This window comes from Haemaphysalis longicornis, unplaced genomic scaffold, assembly GCF_048455015.1.
Source record: "Haemaphysalis longicornis isolate Haplotype H1 unplaced genomic scaffold, Haemaphysalis longicornis Haplotype H1 scaffold_1, whole genome shotgun sequence".
NCBI lineage: Eukaryota > Metazoa > Arthropoda > Arachnida > Ixodida > Ixodidae > Haemaphysalis > Haemaphysalis longicornis.
Genome location: NW_027526203.1, coordinates 383,299,609 through 383,320,063, shown reverse-complemented (window position 1 = coordinate 383,320,063; position 20,455 = coordinate 383,299,609).

The following is a 20,455-nucleotide window of genomic DNA, read 5'->3' as shown; positions in this document are numbered from 1 at the left end:
GAACAGATCGAATAACCCCCTTACTTTAATCGTTATTATTTATCGGGTCCTGTCCCGTCCTTATTCTTCTAAATGTATTCAATTTGTGGCCTTAACTCTCCTCTTACTAACCACCGGTGGGCCATTCTCAACTATGACCTCTAGAATCCTATGATCGCTACCTAGGTCTTCCCCGGTGTTGCACCACGTGACCTTGATGCCACTACCGACCAAGGTTTCGTGTCTGCAGATACGCTATTTCCCTTCCTCGTCGGCTTCATCGGGTCTGTAATGAGGATCAGTCCATGTTGTTGAATTGTATTCCATAGATTTCTGCCCTTAACCTGCGTGAATTTATAACCCCATGCCGGATGGTGCGCATTAAAATCGCCCACTATCAAAAGCGGACTGCTTTTTGTAATAACCTTGGTTTTCGTAAACAGATCGCCAAAGTCACAGTTACGCTGTTTGGGTGAAGTATACACGTTTAGGATGAAGAGATTCTTGTCTAATCGATTGCGAGGTATGAGTTCTACCAAAACATGATCGATCTGTGCATTTCCCGTCTCGTGCTGCAGAGTTGTAATGTTTCTCTTTACAAAGGTTGTCACTTGGGTACCGTTAGTAGACCCCGTAAAGGATTTGTAACCCGCTAATTTAGCATTTTTCCCGCACTCCTGGACCGCTATAGCTTCCGGTCGATCGCCATTGTTCAAAAAGGACTGTAGAAGCGCCCGTTTACGTGAGAAACCCCTACAGTTCCACTGCCAAACCGTGTTGCTACAGTGGTGCAGAGCCATGTTGTTTGCGTTTATGAGCCTCTTCGTGAAGCCATTGTATCTGCTTGTCCCTAAAGTCAAATTCACCCCTCATCTGCTCAATAACATTGCCTACTTGTTTCAGCTGCTCAAGTACCGTCTGAAGCATTCCATGCAACGAGTGTGTTTCAGCCTCCAGCGCTACCATTCTCGCTCCGCGATTCTCCCTGTCTGCTGTTTCCTCCGCCCTCTTCTTCTTTGAGGGTGGAGGGCTACTTTCCCGGGGTGTTGTCGGTTCCGGCTCGGGTTTACTTGCTAATTGTTTTAATCTCATCAAGTTGTTTGCGTACTTCCGCATTTTGCTCTTGTAGAATTCTGTTTTGCTCGTTAAGAGCATTAATCATTTCTGCATTAGCATCCTGGGAGACCTTATCTACCCAACCCACCTTTGATCCAGCAGACTTTGGCTTTACTTGGGTGCCGCAACCACTGTCCTGGGGTTCCTTGCTGTGGAGCCCCTGTGTCTCAAGCAATGGCAGTCGAGGGAAGAATTCCGAACGCCCTCTCGAATGGCTGCGATTCTTGGATTTACTCGACGAACGATCTCGAAACCAGCCCTTTCTGCTGCGCCGTTCATTTTCCGCGTCGGCCTTGAAACGTTCTTCTTGCTTCCTTGCTTCCTCTTCCAGCTTCATTTCCCACTGTCGCTTCTTCACAATGTAGGGCGTTCGGAAAAGTGACTTGCATCTCTTGTCTCCGGTTACGTGATCCTTGCCACACAGTCGGCACTTCGGCACACACGTGTGTTTATTCGTCGGGGAGGTCTCCCCACATCCTCTGCACTTTTCATGCGGACTTTATTAAACGGGCTCATGAACTGAAACCCTTCCCGTTCCACCGAGGTATAACGGGTAAATTAAATACATTGAAAATGGATGTCTGGATTTAAAATTTAAAAAAATGTAAAAAGGTAATTAAACAAGTTAATTACGCAGAAAATGACTCACTACAGAACAATGATAAATACAAAATATCTAAAAGCTATTATCGCATTATTTGCCGCTGACTTTGTTTCTGCGTGTGAGTGAAATTGTGAGAAATATTTGAGGGGTTAGTATTGCTGAATATTAGCGTTAATTAGTATTGTAATTTCTTCTAAAAATTTTAATGTTTTTGTATGTTTTATTAGCTCTGGTTTCCTTCTTACGAGATGATTTCTATGGATATCAAGAAGTTGTTCTCTGTGTTTGTTATTGGGTAGTCCTGTAAATAGTGGTCAAAACTGTCTGCTGGTAGGTTACATTTACATATGTTATTATTTGTAATGGCGAACCTATGAAAATAAAACGGAAATCTACCGTGTCCAGTGATAAACTGTGACGTGTAATAGTTGGTGGGAAAGTGGTCCGGAATTTTGTGAATATTCTTTATCCACTGGAATGTGTAGCTTTCATTTCCTTCTTGTTGCCACTCAACATTCCAATCTTTTCTTAGATTAATATTGAGCTGTTTTTGATAAATTGTAGTGAAATAGGCCAGTCAATTTTTTCGCCATATTTTGCTGCTTTTTTAGCCATTTCGTCCGCTATTTCGTTACCGACATTATCACTGTGACCTTTAATATAAGTTAACGTTATTTTGACCTGTTTTGCTATTTTGTTTAGCATTTCTTTAATTCTAAATATATTTGGGTTCCGATTATTTGGATTGCTAATTCCTTTTAGGGTTGATAGGCTATCAGTATATAACTGTAAGTTACCTTCTTTGAAGCGAGTTTGGAGGTATTCAAGTGCTTTTAAAATCGCGATTCCTTCTGCCTCAAAGTTATTGCTGTACTCCGGAAGTTTGTATTGCTTGGTTTCTACTATTTTGCCGGATTTGTCTAGAATTATAAAAGCTGCTCCTATGTCGGTTTTATCTTGCGAGCCGTCTGTAAATACTACAAAATCTGTCTGCGAAATTGGTTGGGTAAGATAGGTAAAAGATATGTTATCTGCTGGATGCAGCTGCCATATATCTACTTTGTTACTTATTTGGTCTCCCGTAAAAGCGCGGTTTTTCCAGGTGAACATTTTTCCGGCGAAAAGTACGTTAAATGTTTCGATTTCTTTTTCGATCGTCAGATGAATTGGTGGGACATTAGCTATGATGTTTAAGGCCGGATTGGATACTGTTTTAAATGCTTTGGTAACTTTAATGAGGCTTGTTCTTTGAATAATTCGTAGTTTTTTTCTTATTAGTACCTGTTTTTTATACCAAATTGGAGCGGCATAAACTATGATTCTTTCTATAGCTCTGATATAAATTTGTTGTAGGTGGACTGTCGCACACGTCGGAACGATGTCCCAGCTGACCACATTTATAACACACTTCATATCTCTTCTTGTAGAGAAAACACTTCATCGGCACCCCGAAACAGATCATCCGTCTCGGCACATAGTCGCCAGCAAAAGTGATGATCACCGAGGTTGAGTTGCCCATCCTCCGCACACCAAGAATGGGAGGATTCTGCCGGTGTGAGAAGGCAATTCCAGTTCTTTCTCAGACAGCCTCAAATCGAGTCCGCGCACTACTCCCTTGCCACAGCTTTCTGGTGCCGCCATGTAGGTGGACACCTCGAACTCCTTCCCGTCGAGCTTTATGGACTTCAACGCCAACATTTTCTTGGCATCATCCGCGTTTGGCGTGCTGTATATTAGTGTTCCCTGCCTATCGTTCACAACGATCCTGTCGTCCTCTTGACCTTTTCGCCACGGAATGGCCACCGCCATCCTTATTGCTCCCCCAACCACGGGCACCGAGAGCTTGGTGAGGGTCAGTCCTTCCCTGGGCCTGATAATAATCTTGTGATCCGCGCTTGGAAGGCGCGGCAGGTGCGACGCTACCGAGCGCTCCGCGAGCTTTCTTCCCTCCGCTTTCAGCGAGCGTCCCCCGCTGACGCCATACTTGTTGTCATTGTAGCCGGCCGATGCCATCTTGCCGGCTTCCCTATCTCCGCCGCTGAGGGTCGTCGTCTTTGCCGCGCCATCCTGGCGCACCCGTTTTTGCTGCTGCTGAAGCTCCGCGACACGTTTCGAAACTTTCGTCACCAAGTCCGAGCTTTCCAGTTCTGCCGGATCGACATCTGTACCGTTTACGCTCACTTCCATCGTCATGGTGCCGCTAGATACTCCCCGTGAGCCAACGCTGCCCTTCGGCCGCCGTGCCGGGCCTAATTTTAGGCCTAGCGAGGCGTCCGGCTTGGTCGAACACAAAGGTGCGATAAAATACTTCAAAGTCCACTTACGGGCTTGAAATGGTATCCACAGGTTCCTTAGCACGTCCGGAACACACTCACAGCACTTTTTCAGGAGCACATTATCTTTTTCCGACAGAGAAAATGGGCATTTCACGGAGTCGACGTGACACACGTCTGCTCGCTTCGGCCCCCTAGCGGTCCTCCCTTGATTTTCGCAAGAAAATATTTTACAAGTTATTTTTTCTCCGCCCATTTAGTGTGCCCATATGCAAAATTAAACGTCCCTCACGAGATAAAAAAGCTACTCGGGGCATTTAAGCCTTCTTACGTGCTTCGAGGGTGAAAGCATTATGGCTTACTTTTACTGCTACATCAGAAAGCTCAAATAAACGTTTCTCTTGCTCCCCCTCCCTCCCTCCCTCCCTCCCTCCCTCCCTCCCCCGCTCTCTCTCTCTCGGGCTGCGTCTCTTTCTTCCCTTTCGTTTTTTTTTGTGTTTTGACGCAAACTACTTCGACAGGCAGACTGGGGACATTTCACGCCACAGTTTCCCTAGAATCAAGATTCTCCGTGGCTCTGGGGCACCTGTTCTCGCGTTCCGTCACGTTTACCTGTGCCGCGAATGACGTCAGTGCTACACGTACTAGGCACTTTTACTCCGCTGCTGGCAACATGTGGTCTAATGATGCGATATGATGATGCGTGGGTTCCATTTTCGTTCTTAATAATCACCATGATTTTTCAAACAGTGATTTGAATATGGTCGAGGGAAGGAGCGCGTAGGGCGTTTCAGGTGGAATGACACAACAGGCATAACTCTACAGCCGCGTGAATTTCCTGGCCCAAAGCGTAGTGTAGAGCGGAAGCGTAGAACGGAAAACATCGGCGCCTACCATGCGGCGCCAAAATTGTCCAGCAAGAATCGAACACCGTTTTCAAATAGGTGATTAAACGCAGTCCAACATACCCAGCGCAATATACGGGGTTAGGATTACTTTCAGCGGCCAAATGTGGTGTAATTTTCTTGTTCATTTGCGTTAGAAATAGTTACGGCTCTTTTACCAACGATATGAAAACGCATTCCGAAAAGGCGTTACAAACTAGGAATGAAAGTACTTCGTAATCTGGTGTTACTTTGAAAGACCCATCTTGATTGTAGTTTCGTAGGTACGGCAGAGAATCGTATAGGTCGAGGTATATCAGGGCCCTAGAGAGTGACCAATATGAAATTTCTGCGTCAAATCGACCTTCGTCTCGGAGCTTCCACGAGAGTGCGGTTGAGGATGCGAAGTGCAGCCTGAATGACTTCTGAGCCACCCGCGTGAGCCTGAGCCTGAGCCTGAGCCGGAGCCTGAGCCACCCGCCGTGGTGGCTCAGTGGCTAAGGCGTTGCGCTGCTGAGCACATGGTCGCGGGTTCAATTCCCGGCCGCAGCGGCCGCTTTTCTGGTGGAGACGAAAAGCAAAAAAGCCCGTGTGTACGAGATTCGGCGCACGTTGAAATGAATGAAACTTTATTAACGATACGGGGGGCTTGGTAGCCTAGTTGGGGAAGAGGGGAGAAGGGAAAGGGAGTGGGGCGGCCGTCAGAGTCGTCCGGTCAGGTCTGCCGCTCGCACGAACTCCCACAAAGAAAGGATCGTGCTCGCGGCGTCCAAGTGAGGGGGCGGGGTTGTCCATTCTTCCAATGATGTAACGCCGGCGCCCTTGTGCCTGTTCCTCAGCGGCGAAAGGCCGGGGCAGTCCCACAGTAGGTGCCTTAACGTTGGAGAGGCACCGGTACTGCACGTGCAGCACGTCGCAGTGGCTGCCTGGTCGCCCTCCTCGTTCTGATCGGTGATGTCCACTTGTGGGTCACCGCCACGAGCTCTTTTGGATGCAGTGTGTGCTCGCCACTTGACCAGAACATCTTCCGTAAGGGCAGCACCTGTCCTAGCCTTGTGTATTAGCACTTCCGCACCGCGCGGAAGCCCTTTGGGAAGTGGGTGGGGATTGTGCGGCACCTTCGCCCTCAGTTCTCGTTTGGCTTGCATCTTCATCCGCTCGCGTTCCTCGTCCGGGTCAAAGAGCAGCGAAGCCTGAGGGACTGTGTCAAGGGGGGACGAGCGGAAACGTAACAGCTCGCTCGCCGTGTCATGGGCGGCGCCGTTTCCGATGCCGCCCGCATGCCCCGGGACCCAGTCCACCCGCACCATCACGCCGTAGAGCTCGTGAAGGGTTGCGCAAGCGACTTTCACGTTGTGCGCCAAAGTGCCGGCTCTAGGTGTCTTCGTCAGATTTTTGAGGGCGTCCAAAGAGTCGGTAAAAATTGTGAAGGTTTGTCCTCGCACAGAAAGTGGGCTGGTCCTTGCACATTCAGTCAACTTCTCTAGTGCATAAAGGATGGCCTGCAGTTCAAGTGACCTCACAGGTTGCTCTTGGCAGTATTGAAACGCCTGCGCATCCCGCTGCTGTCCTCGGACGGCAGCGACCGCTCCCCGGAAGGTGTCTGGGTCCCAGGCGGCGTCCGTGAAGATGGCGTTGTCCTGGAAGTCAGCCCTCTCAGCAAGGGCGGTTCGTTGGGCCGTGTGATCCCCTTTCGTGCGTCGGCGCGTGACTGGCTTCGTGACACGAACCTGGACGTCGTCCCAGGGAGCGATCGCGCGGAGCACTTCTATCTCTTCACCCAGCTGTTCCCCGTCCAGCTCTAGGAGCGACTGGCCCGCTGGCGTGTAGAGACGGCGGCGATCGTGTCCTGCCTTGCGTTCTGCGATGATGTCTCTGAGCGGCGGGATGCGAGAGTAGCGGTGCAGCTCCTCGACCCGGGCATGGCGGGGCAGGCCCGTTATCACCCGAAGACACTCCCGGTGTAGTATTTCCAGCTTGTCGTATTGCGATTTTGTCAGGTCAAAACACACAGCTCCGTAGCAAGCTTTGGACGTTAGTATTGCCATTGTGAGGGTACGAGCTGTGCGTGTGCTGGCTCCTCCGGATTTGTGGGCTATGCGTCTTACAAGATGCAGAAGCTGTTTCCACTTAGGCTCTAGCTGCCGTAGCCACGTTGCCGCACCTCCACTTTCATGTATCGGGATGCCAAGAATCTTGATGTGCCGGTCTGGAGCTCTCTCGAGTGTCTGGCCGGCGAGGCAGAGCTTGACCTTTTCGTTTTCAACCGTGGAGCCGCCCAGGAGAATGTATTTTGTTTTTTCCGGAGACACTTCCATTCCCGTAGTCTTCAAGTAGTCGGCTAAAGTATTGAGGGCGTCTTGTATAGCGTTGGCTGCGTCTTCTGTTGTTCTGAGAGGGTCACCAGGCTCCGTCCACAGCGTCACATCGTCGGCGTACATGGTGAGGCGCACACCATGAATTCGCCGCAGGCGTGTAGCTAGCCCTCGCATCACCAGGTTAAATAGCGTGGGCGACAGTATGGCCCCCTGGGGAACGCCAATGCTGCTGCTGTAAATCCTAGGGTTCCTAATGTCACTCCGAATCTCAAAGGTGCGTCCCTCCAGGAATGACCTGACGATGTTGAGGATGCGGGCTCCTGGCTTCGTGTCTTCGAGTGCGGAGATTACTGCCTCGTGCGCTACGGTATCGAACGCCTTCCGCAGGTCGACGGCTACCAGTATGCCAGGAACCCTTTTTCTTCCTCTCCGCTTTTGAAGACAACGGCGGAGCAAGAAAATGCTGTCTTGTGTGCAGAGGCCTGGACGGAATCCTGTCTGGCCCGGGTCGAAGTAGGGTTCTTTCTGTGCCTCTTCAAGGTGGTAGTTAAGCCGGGTGAGAACCATCCGCTCCAAGAGCTTGCTGAGTGTTGAGGTAAGCGAAATGGGCCTCAAGTTACTGATGCTGACGGCTGGCTTCCCTGGTTTGGGAATGGGGCTCACCACGGAGTGCTTCCATTCAGCGGGAATTTCGCCTGACAACCAAACCTTGTTAATTTCTTCAAGTAGCTGCATTTTCCCGTGTTCGTTAAGGTTGCGCAGCATCTGCCAGGTGATGCCATCCTTTCCTGGTGCGCTCTTGGCGTTGACGGATTCGAGAGCCATCACTAATTCTTGCATTGTGAAAGGCGACTCAACATCTTTGTCGGAAGTAGGTGCTGTGCGTTGATAAATTCTGGGGTCTGGTGGCACTGATGGCTGCGGGAAGAGCGTCTCTGCTGCCTTTTTTTCGAAGTCGGACGCCGAGTCGCCGGTCGCCAGCCTGACGTTTTTGACGGTGTTTCCAGTCTTGCGGTTGCCTGACATGGTCTTGTAAGTTTGCCAGAGCTTCCGCCCGCCAGTCCGTTCATTGAACGAGGCGCAGTGGTTGTGCCATCGCTCCCGAGAGAGCATTTTGGCGTAACGGCGCGCTTGTGCGGTCTTATTGCGCACCTTGACAAGGTCGACATGCCGTTTCCCCCTATCAAGGTAAACTCGATGCAGCTGGCTACGGGTGTCCCACAGGTTGAGAAGGTGCTTGTCGGGTGTAGGAAGGTGTTCATCCACTTCAATCTCTCTAGTGGCTTCCCGGGCAGCTCTGGAAAGCTTCTGAAGAAACGGGACGTTTTCGTCGTAAGCGTCAAAGCCGGATCGAAACCTGTCCCAGTCGACAGCTGCGGTCATCCGTTTTTTCCGCCCTGTGGCCCTTACTTCAAGTTCAATCCAGATCGGATAATGGTCGCTACCCATTCCGTCGGGACCGCACCTCCAGTCCTTTACAAGCCTGGACGTTGTCCAAGTCAGATCTGGTATAGTGTCGCGCTGCCTGGAGTGAAGTGCATGACGAGTAGGGTAGTCTGTGTCGTTGGCCAAGGTAAGCCCTGCCGCTTCGGCCTCTTCGTAAAGTCGGCGCCCCCTCTGTGATTCTTTGTCGTATCCCCAGCTCTTGTGTCGAGCGTTGAAGTCCCCCCCGGCCAGCAATCGGTCTTTGGGGTACCGATGTCGGAGTTCGCGTAACCAAGCGAAATTTGCAGTCTCCGAATTGCCCTTTCTGTAGCAGCTGCTCTCGGGACGTAGGTAGGCAGACACCAGGATGGTCTGGCGACCGCCGAGCTCACATCGCACGGCAACCACCTCTTGTATCCTGTTGCAGTACTTCCCAGTGTCGAGTTTGACGTGCGGAACATCTCTACGAATGAAGATTGCCGCCTGTGCTTCGACTACCTCGTCTGGCTGCTGACCTTGCTTCTTCTTGTTTGTCTGTGTGTGCACAATGGTAGGTTGAAAATGCCCTTCGTATCCCTGGATGCATGGATTAGTACCTCTTGTCTCCTGTAGTAGAAGGGCCACCGGTTGCCCTACGTGTCTGAAAAGTGCTCCAAGCTCGGCAGCGCAGGACTTGAGTGACCGGCAATTCCACTGCAGGACGTCTGGTGTCCGCGCAGCCGGTTTATTCTGGCTTATGGTGGGCTGGCTGGCCATGCTGTAATAGTACGGCTGTCACTTGGGCCTGCTGTTTTTGAAGGATTTCTCGAAGTTGTTTTATCTCCTCCTGCTGTGACTGGTGCATGTCGGTCCACTTCTGCATAGCTTGATTCGTTTGAATAGCTTGTGTTTGTGCTTGCGCTTGCAATCGCATGGACTGTGCCCTTGTTTCTTGAAGGAATTGTGTGACCCACGGAGGAGCTTCGTAAGCTAGGGGAAGTCCCCAGGGGGTCGAAATTAATCCGGAGCCCTCATCTACGGCGCGCCTCGTAGCGTGCGTTGCGTCGGCGCGTTCAACCCTACAATGTCCGTGAGGGCAGGAGGATCCCAACAATAACCCCGCATGCGTTTAAGGGGGTCCTTGGCTACAAACTTGGCCATGCATTTGTAGGCAATGCATTGCGCCCCTGTGCAATTCTACTTCTTGGGACAATACGTTTGATGCAAGCCGTCCGGGACATGCCGCATATCCTACAGATCTGCCCCAGAAACTGCTCTGCAAGATAACCTCCATCAAGTTTTGGAGCTATAGGCTAGCCCGCATACACGTATGTGTCTATTTTTGGGTGTTTTAAACTAGGGATGCCAAATTTCTTCACGAGTTGGAACATGCGTATTTAGGCTCGTTGTATGATAAAACAATTCAGCTGCGAGTGCAGCGCTGTTTTTCTTTTAGCGTTCATTCTCTGTTATCCCGAGCGTTGTTTTCCACTAAAGGGGAACGGTAAGTATGCATCGATTGTGTACCTGTAAATTTCTGAGCTACGGCAATATTTTTTTCTCAGACCAAAGGCGATCAAATTATTTTGACAATCTTCGTGCAAGGTGGCATCGTTCTGATTGCAAGAGCGAACTGTTTCGATTGCCTCGGTCAAGATCAGCGCGATAAGAAACAGAGAGGATAACGAAATATCTACTGCGCAGAGCTATACATCACAGAGTAGCGCTTCCTGCTGGCGAAGGCATCGATTTCACAATGCTTTCAAGCCAGAGGGACAGGAGAAAGAACTTGGACACTTTTTCCCCGTTTCAGAACCTCTCAATGCTGTTTTCACTGACCTTTCTGGACATCAAGCAGTTACAACTTGGCGAGTGGTAGGGAGCGTCAATACGTTGACCATGCTTCTGGAGACTGCTGGAAACATCACATAATTAAATGTACGCTGGTTTCAGACCTGCTGCCTTTTTGGTGGCTGTGCACAGCAACGCTGTTGCTCGAATGCCACGTTATTTCAGACTGTTCGAAATTGCAGAGGATTTGTTGCTCGTCAAAATTGCTGAAATAAAACATATTGGCACTGATGAATCGAGAGGGAATAAAAATAACCCCATTTCTAGTTACCCACAGCGATGCAAACTGGCAGTCGGCCACGGGGACCGAGAGAGAGAGAGGGGCGGGGTAAAGACATGCCCGGCAAGGGAATGCTTGCAAGCGGCCGCGGATCACGCTCGCCCAGCGCTAGATGCAGTCACGTTTAATCAGCGGACGTCCCGCCTGTCAGGCCACGAAGGCCAGCCGGCCCCGGCTGCCAGCTCACGTTCGTAGCCCCGGCCGCCGGACCCGCTGTAAGCGAGCCGTGCCGGCCTTAGCCGCCGCGCCGTGCGCGTGACTACTGGGGAGAAGAGGCCGCTCATCATAGGAGCTCCAACCGACAGCTTAATTCTGCATTTCGGCAAGAGGCAAACGAACGAGCGAGCCAGCTCTGGGGTGCCCGTGTGGCCATTGCGGGGGATTGTGCTTCCAGGGGAACATGCACTGCCGGAGGAAGTACGGACAATGTTCAGTGCACGCCTCATGAAGAGCGGATCTGCGTGGCTAGCAGGTGGCGAGGATAAAATTCGCGGCACGCGCTATGCTCGCACCCCTTGAGCGCCGGCTGTCTTCGAGCTCTCCCGCAAGACGCAAGGCGCCATACTCGTGAACGCATGGCAGCCCTGGACGATGGAGAAATTCACGACAAATTCCTTTGGTTCTCGTCCACATAACTTTAATGCAAACCCACTTGAGTCATTTTCACGAGAGCATCGTAGTTAGCTCTCTGAACAGGTCCCTTAGAACAGGGAAAAAATATTTACAAGCAGGCGGGACTAGCAGTTTCCGTGCTCTTAGCTGTCTACTGCATGTGAGTGTTCTCTGCGGTAATAAGTCTGCTCTTAACCGTGTGTGTGCGTGTGTGTTGTTACATACATTGGTCATTGTGAATGAAGGAACCCGCTGATGGGGCTGGTTCTGGTTCCCAACAACGCTTCCAAACTGCGCTGTTCGTTAAGTTGGCGACCGAGGGCTCATTCAAGCCCTTTACACCAGCCAGGGAATGCCCTGCCCAGACATAGTGGAGGGCTACTCTTCGGATTACAAAACTTTCAGCCCACCGCCCAAACCCAGCGCGCATCAAGGGCCGCACCCGAAACGGCTGACAGCTGACGGCGGGGATTTTGACTCTAGTAACATCCCCATTCACCGCAAATCGCTATAAAGTCTGTGTACGTGCGTCGATGGGTGTGGCATCCCACGCCCACAGACTACAGTGTGACCAAGTGCGGCGGATCGTTCCGTTACCAAAACGAAAATGCTCGCGCTCTACTATTGGCAAGGTGGGCACAGATTTTCCAGGAGTTTTAGGCGAGTGGAAAACCTGTGCTCGACCGGAAAAGAAGTCGACTCGTGTGAAATCGGGTAACTCCGCTACTCGGTAGCTGGATCATTGCTCCTCCTCTATCCGCTCTCGTTCATGAACGGCTCCATTCGAAAGCCAGAGATACTGGGCTAGCCAGTGGTGTAGCAGACAGGCTTGCATTACCAGCTGCCTTAAAGCACTCCTTTACACAGGACTTCTGAGCATATGTAGTTTCTTTTCGAAGGCGCAGGAAAATTTCAAGAAAAAAACCTATGCCGCCGCTTACCTGCAGAGAGTAGCAGTGAATAGAGGGGGCTCATTCGCGTGCTTTGGCACGCGTTTGCCTTTCCTTTCTTCGAGAAATTGTGCGAAAAGGAAGAAAAGTAACGGTAGAGAGAAGGAGGGTGCTTCCGAGAAGAGGCGGACGTTTCCTCGGGCAGCGCGCGGGAGCGCCGTCGGGCGCAGTGAGCAAACAGAAAGGGCCGAGCGGGGCGCGTTCTGATGCGCCAACGCAGCGGCGGCACGCGTGGCCGAACATGTCTCGTAAAATTCTGTTTGACAATGCGCCGGGGCCTCCCCGGCAGCCATCCATCGCGGCGGCCGAGGAGAAAGCTCGCTCGCTTACACAGGAGCGATCCCGAGAACATGACGTCCGTAAATAGAGCTCAAAAAGGGACCATTGGCCGCTCTTGATGCATGCTCGCGCCGGCGACAAGAAAAGGCCGGGTCGTGTTCCTCGGCGCCTGTCAGTGTGGGTTCACGCACAATGGACGGGGGTGTGAGCCCGCCGCAGTGTCCCACCCGCACGGGCCCATTCTGATCGACAAGGAGCGGCGCCACAAAGGCCGCCCCCTCCCTCACCGCCGATCATGTCGCTCCGCCGCCGCTGTCGCCGTTTATTATGGCCACGCGGAGCCCGGCCGATAATCACCGAATCGGAAGGGCCACAATCACGCACCGTGGCCACACTGCCAGGGAAAACTTTATTCGCGCAAATTAACTGCTGCAGCGCTCTTTTCCTCGCCGACGAGCTGCGGCGGACAGTTGGCGCGGACAAGCCGCGGACAGTTTCTTGACAGCCGCGTGCTCGAGATGGTGACGCCTTGCTGCGGAGGAAGCGGAGAACAGAAAGCTTGGCACCGGAGGCCATCTGCCCGGGGGCTCTGTGCCGGTGGTCGGCCAGTTACGCACTGTATTCGACAAGAGTGCGTGGTGGTAGCGAGCTCCGGGCCTTGTCCCGACCGCAAGACCTACATGACGATGCGACGAGTGCTGGGCCACATCTTCTGATTCCATTTGTCTCCTCTCTCACGTCACAGGGTGGAGGGCACACACGGCTCGACCAGGAACACGAAGCTTTTGGGCGCTACAGACAACATGGGATCGCGACCAGCTCAGCACCAGCTGGTACAGCATTACTTCTTGGGAGATAGAGAGCGGTGGCTTAGAAGAAGGCGTCTATCGAGGCGATGTAGCGCCAGTGGGTCCTCCGCACGACGCCGTGAACTGCCATCAGCAGGCCGGGAAATGTCTCAAGGAAGAACCTCTCGGGCTGTTTCATGGCGGCTTGAGCCTCGGGGGACCTGGGCGAATATTGCACAAGCCAAGCAATCAGAAGCCAGGCCTCCGTTTCCGTGCCTGGTGGGGCGACAACCCATCATGGTGAATTAAACGTCGAAAAGGAACAGTTTTTCCAATGCAACTCATTGGCGCTGATCTGCTTTACTGGAGTACTGCGTGCAGCGTTCTCAACGATTCTCAACACCGCCAGCTGCGATCACTTTTTGGGGAATCCGTGGAAACTGACAACTAAATGACAGCATTTTTAATTATTAAAGTGAAGGTTTTACCTGTACCCCCCAAGGGTTCTGTCGCGTCCATTGGGGTCAAAAGAAAACTCCCGCGAACAAATAAAAGAAGTTACTGGCACCGCCAGGAATCGAACCTAGAACGAATAGACAAACGGAGTGATGGCCCGTTGTCTTACCGAAGGAGCTAGGAGCCCACGCGAAGACGGGGGACACAGACAGTGCACTCACCGAGCACACCTGCGGGTTTACACCCTGCGTTATCGCTGAATGACACGTGATAGCGTCATGCGACCTCTCGCGCCGCTGTGCGCTCCGTCCACGGCGCGTATAGCGGCCGTGTGCGCGCCTTGCGCATGCGCTAGGACTTAATGAAAATTAAAGGAAGCTCGCGCCAACGTATGGCATCTCACTTCTCGTTTCTGCCGCCAATCTCGTCACCTCCGCCAGCGGCAGCAGAGACGGAGGAGAAGGGAGATCGTCTAATACCGGGTTTGAGCTTCCTTTAATTCTATAAAAAAGGAGTTTCCACTCATGTGCTTTACCAAAACAACTTAACCAACCACCGTTGATGGATAATGCATTAATTTAACCTTAGCAAAGAATATCTGTTGAAGTAATAAAGGGTGGGGTTAACTGCATTTAACTTGTCTTTGGTCTCACTCTTCGTAGAGCCACGTGTCTGAATTCAAGTGACCTCGCATGGGTAATCGTTGTAGGTGTCGTTTGCAGCTTCGCTTTCCAGCCACCTTAAAAAAGTGGATTGGTGCGCATTTTTTTTTTTTTTTTTTTGGAAATGAAACGCAGCTACATTCCTTAAAGTTTTTCGGTGTTTGCACAGATAGCCAAAACTTGGAAGTCTCCATTACGTGTAAGACGTATACGGTGCAGGTATACACTTCACACAAGATAACGGGGATCCAGCGGCGCAGTTTTTAACACGCGTCTTTTCGTATAGAGAGCTTCTATGCACTAGTTTTCACTTTGCGGTTCGTCCAGGAGGGTACAAGACAAGAGGTTTTAGATGTGATTCCGTTTGCTTCTTGCATTTTTATCGCGTTTTGTACGGTTCAGGTCGAAGTTTCCTTTAGAGACGTGAAGAGCACGATCGAAAAATGTAAATTACATAACATTTCGAAGTTTCGTTACGAACGAGACAGAATGGTGCTACGATAAAAATAATAACTAAATTAACTAAAAAAAGTTCGTTTGCGTTCCAGGCGCAAGCAAACGATAACAAAGAAGTACATTTCCGTTCCACATTTATAGGTTTTAACAGGAGGCTTCAGGTACAGTAAGTATATTTGCTGCTGCGCTGATCCTTTTGTTGTCGGCGTTGGTAAAGGCAGGGTGCGGAAACAAGCGAAGCCGATAGGTCGATTGACTGCTTGTCCTCCGTCAAGCTGTCCCCCCTTCGGTGGCTTTGTTCGTACGTCCATACTAAACCTACTAGAAAATACCTGTCATTCGAATATAATAAGTAAAACCAGAGTCCTTCAATGCTTTTCTCTGGTAAAACTAAATCTACTGAGTAGTCTTGTTTGGGCAATCCCAGAAGAAAACATCATGCTGCAGGCTCTCATGGGCCTCTATATTTTTTACAAATAAAAAAACCCCTGCATTCTCCCCGTGATTACAGATCCTAAAATTATGCAATCCTCGCCGCTACCTCTAAAAATTCTGCAAATATTGCAACGAGCTAAAGTTCGTAGAATTATGAAGTATTTAAACTGATTCATATTTGAGTGCGTCCACGTTGACAGCGATATCAAAATATTTTAATGGCCTATATTTTTATATATTTTTAGTTACTAGGGCGACAGCGTTTGATTAGACAGACATTGGGTATTTACGTATATTTTTCATACTTTGTTTACAGTTGTATGTTATACTCTTTGTGTATGTATGCATATATATATTCGGGATTTCGGTTAATTCGAACTCCCACACCAGGCTGGGTCGCGACGGGAAAGCAGCGGCGGATTCCGCCGCGACCACGCTTCGGATGATTGCGATTCGCAGCCGGCGCACGTAAACGCCGGACGGAACACAGATATCTGTAGTAACTACGGAAGGCTAGACATCAAATAGTGAAAGGGAATTACGACTTCTAACACAGCGCGTGAACGTACAGCTTGCGTTCATGTGCATGTAGTGTATATTACTTACATGGTAGAGGAAAATGCGTACTTGATACATGAAAATGCACGCGCCCTTTCAAATCGGTTTAAGAGGCAAGCGAACGCAATGTCTTGCCAGTTGTATTACAGCGGAGGGACCACGATTCCAGGCTATCCATACAAGGGGACGGTAATGGCTCCTGCATCCAGGTCTACTACTCTTGTTGTAGGCGTCTGTTGAAGTCAGCGGACATTCGTGCAGGCAATTAAATTCTTTAAAAGTTCGCAACGCTAGCGCCGTGCTGCAGTGCAGCGCACGCGCGTTCTTAATTATTCCTTTCCAACGGAGCAATTATAACAGCGCTGAAACAGCGATAGTTCAAAAATTGCAGAGGCAGTACATTTCGGGGGGAGGGGGGGGGGGGGGGGGGGGACAAGAATTACTGCGAGGTAACTGCGAGTGAACGATTAGCACCCCCCCCCCCCCTCCTATAAAAAAGAGCCAATAACCGCGTTAGAAAAGTAACAGTAAAAATATCAGGTTTCAGCCTTACATAGTGTCGTGTTGCAGCGTGCAGCGTTTGATGACAGCCAGCAGACTGACCGCGACGTTAGTTGGGCTACCCTCCGGGAAGACGTCCTGGACTACTTCTGCAGGAACCCTTTGAGGCTGCGGATGAAGTGAAGCCACAAAATGGAAAAGTAATCCCACGTATTTTCCCAATGTTGTGTAAATGAATATCTCACCCAGTCACTGAAAATACCGCATGCCGACTCGAACTGCGCCAGGATAACGTCGTTCGGCCTGTGGAAAGAGGTTCGTGTGAAGCAGTTGAACTACCTCTCATCAATCGCACGGGCACTTAGGCCAAGGGGTAAGATTAAGACGTAGCGGCAATAGCTGCATGCCACACATGCAACATTTATTTCAAGTTTCTTTAATAACAGTACCCATATGCATAGACGCGCACACGCGCACACGCTCGCAGGCACGACGATGTAAGCAAAAACATTACATGCGCGAGAGAAGGCCACGCGACGACAGCTATGCCATTGTAAGAGTGATAGTCAGTATCTGTCTTTAGCGCCCTTTATCCCCGTTACAGGTAATAGGTGAACTAGGCATTATATAAAAAAAAGTTCTTCATTCAGACATATTTACTTATGCTTGTTTTTTTCCCTACATTTCATGCACACGCTACATTTCCCTCGCTCGCTGCACTACGCAGCAAGATAGATACGCCAAAAATAACCGAAGAATCAGAAGATGAAAAGGTAAGAACAACTTCTGCTAACGTGTGCCGTTGCACCCGCAAAGGGTTCAAATGGTTATTGAGTGATTCTGTGCTTCAATTTAAATTACTCCTCAGGAAACCTGAAAGCACCATATACATGTGCAGTGTTTTCTCGCATAGTTTTCTCGCTCTGATGGCCCTGTAAGGAAACCTTGATATTTGTTCAATACAATGTTTTAGATGCGGTTTCACCAGGTTATAGAGAGATTGGAGCCATCCGGCGTAATTATATCAGCCGCAACTTTCCATTACTGATAACATAAACGTTCTATGGATACCTAGAAAGTTCTTTTGCTCAGTTATCATTTATAGTAAAAGCTTGCAGGATGCAGAACATAGGTTTTATAAAAGGGCTTGAAGCCCAGGTTGGGCTACGAAGACTGCGGCCTCCGAATGTGACAACTTGCCGTGAACGCACACAAGCATGCTATCGCCTGTATAAAACAGGGCTAAGGTAGGTCTCCCCGTGATCGTTCTAGTGACTGGCATTTTAACGATAAGAACGATATATATTGGTCGGGTTTATTCTCCAATGGGCCAGTTCAGCATAAAGCACAGCGAGGGGGAGGATAGCGTGTTCTCCTTCCCTTACATCGTTTAATTCTCAACAGTTTCGAAACTAGGAACTTTGTTCGTCACTGGTTCTCTTACAATGATTACAAAACTCCTATACACACGTTGCGCACGAGGAATTCCTTTTCTCCTCACCCTTTCTGGAGAAGTGCCCTATAAAACTATTATTTTATAGAAGATTCCCAAACGATATATTTCTTGTGTGGAGCTCCGGAAAAAGAAGGCTGGTAAGTTTTATTGAGAATTTTAAGGCAGTTCCCCCATCAATCAGTTTCACCCATAAAATATCTGACCAGGTCATTCATTTCCTAGATGTCGGCGTATCTGTAAACGACAACCGCCTTTCCCCAACACTATACAGAAGACCAACGGACCGGGAGAGATACCTCCATTTTCACAGTAGCCATCCCCGCCACTGCAAGACCAGCATTCCGTCCTTAGGGCAACAGATAACGCAATATACAGATAACGCAATATACACAATATACTTAGCAAGCATTGAATTAAATATGAAAAAAATCTAAAGTAATGAGGAATAAGCATGCCAAAAACGCGCTCTTCAGCTTAGGAAACGAAACTCTAGAAGTAAAAGAATGCAACTGCCTCGGGCAGATGGTTAGTGCTGACCCCAACCACGATAGAGAAATCCGGCGCATAATAGGTATGGGTTGGGGAGCACTCGGCAAAAACTCCCAAATAATCAGTAAGCTACCTCTGTCACTCAAAAGAAAAATCTACAACCAGCGCCTACTGCTGGTCATGACATACGGAGCTGAAACTTGGCGTTTTACTAAACAACTAGAAAGCGATCTTAGGTCGGCTCAACGGGCCATGGAACGAATAATGTTAGGAGTAACACTCAGGGACAGAAAACGAGCTACCTGGGTGAGACAACAAACTAGAGTAGGAGACATCCTAGCTCAGACAAACAAAAAAAAGAAATGTACTTGGGCTGGTTATGTGGTGAGACGAACCGACAACCGGTGTAAAAGTAGGGTAACAGAGTAGATAGCAAGAGATGGGTCTAGAAGTAGGGGAAGTTAACCCGATGGAGGGATGAGGTAAAAAGTTTGGGCGTGAACTGTGGACTCGAGCAGCGCAGGACAGGAGCGATTGGAGGTCAATGGGAGAGGCCTTCGTCCTGCTGTGCACCTGAGCAGGCTGATGATGATTAGCAAGCATTTCAATGTAATAAAGCATGCATTTCAATGTAATAAAGAATAGCAATCGGTTGTCCAGTTTTCGAAAGACCACCTAGGGTTGCGTACCGCCGAGAAAAAAACCTTAAAGGAGTACTGACACGAAATTTTTATGTTCCATTTTTATTGCTTTTATTGATGCTTAATGGTCTGGCGAACCCGACACAGCCCTTTAAATACTTCAGCGCGCAACAATTAATTACATTGAACTGCCTGAAAATCGTTTGTTTCAATTTCCCGCGCTTTCCGCACGAAAGGCGCATATGACAGAACCCCGGCATGATCTCTGCGCTTTGTGCGGACGTCAAAACACTGCGGAGGCCGGTGGGGGAGTTGTTCCGGCCGCGCCGCCGCCGGAGCTGAACGGCTGAGCTGCTTGGTGGTAGGCCTACCACTGCGGCGGAAATTCGATGATCGTTTTCAATAACAGTCCTGATGGCGACTTTTATTGCGATTCCGGTCTATATTATCGCTTCCTTTCGCGTGTGTGGAACTTTATTTTTGCCAGCGGTGCCTTTCTGGGCAGCGGGTATGCATGTAGCTCTGGCGCGTGCACTTTGTGAATGCGCCGGCGCCCAGTCGCCACTCGCGGGGCCGCGCCCGTGAAGTGACGTCAGGAGTTCTTGACAAGCGCTGCCCGCGTCACTTCTTTTGGCTACCACGGGATGATGTCACGCTGATGTCCATTTGCTGAGTGACGCTTTGCGTGCTGTTCCGTCGGCGCGATAAACGAGATTCAATTAAAGGATGTTCTTCGCGTCGCAGGCGGCTCATATTTCCGCCAGGGTATTCTGTTGAGTAAAAGAAGCGAACTGTGCAATAATATTGACGCTGAAAATTGGTGCCAGTACCCCTTTAAGGACCTAATAGTGACCGCTAAGACAGGCACACCAGACAGCGCACTGGGTTGCCATTCTTGTGGATGGCAACCAACATGGGTAAGTCCAGCTGTTCCATTTTGTGTATAAAATAAATTAAAACCTTAATTGTGACTCGAGCAACGTGGTGCACAGACTTCGGTGTGACGTCTGCAGTATGGAATACATTGGTCAAACAGGAACAGCATTCCGATTGCGGTTTAACAATCACAGGTCGGACGCGACAACGAAACCAAATCTACCACCCTCACGGCACCTCCGGCTTCCCAACCGCAACTTCGAACACATCAAAATCGTGTTGCTCCAATCAAGCTTTTGGAGTAACTTCGACCGGGAAAACAAAGAATCCTTTTTCGTCTACAAATTCTAATTACTCACATATGGAATCAATAAGACCACCGGAAGGCATTCGTGCCTAAAATTAGAACTAACTTAACATCATAATTGATACCCCAGATTCCTGATCGAATCAAGCGATTGTCTGCGTTTTTCGTCTGGTCCCGAGCGGAAAAGCGCTATATTCCGCCTACTGGTTGTGATAATGGTAACAAAGAACGAAAAAGACAGCATTTGGAGAATTACGCTTTCAGGAAGTTGTTAGACATA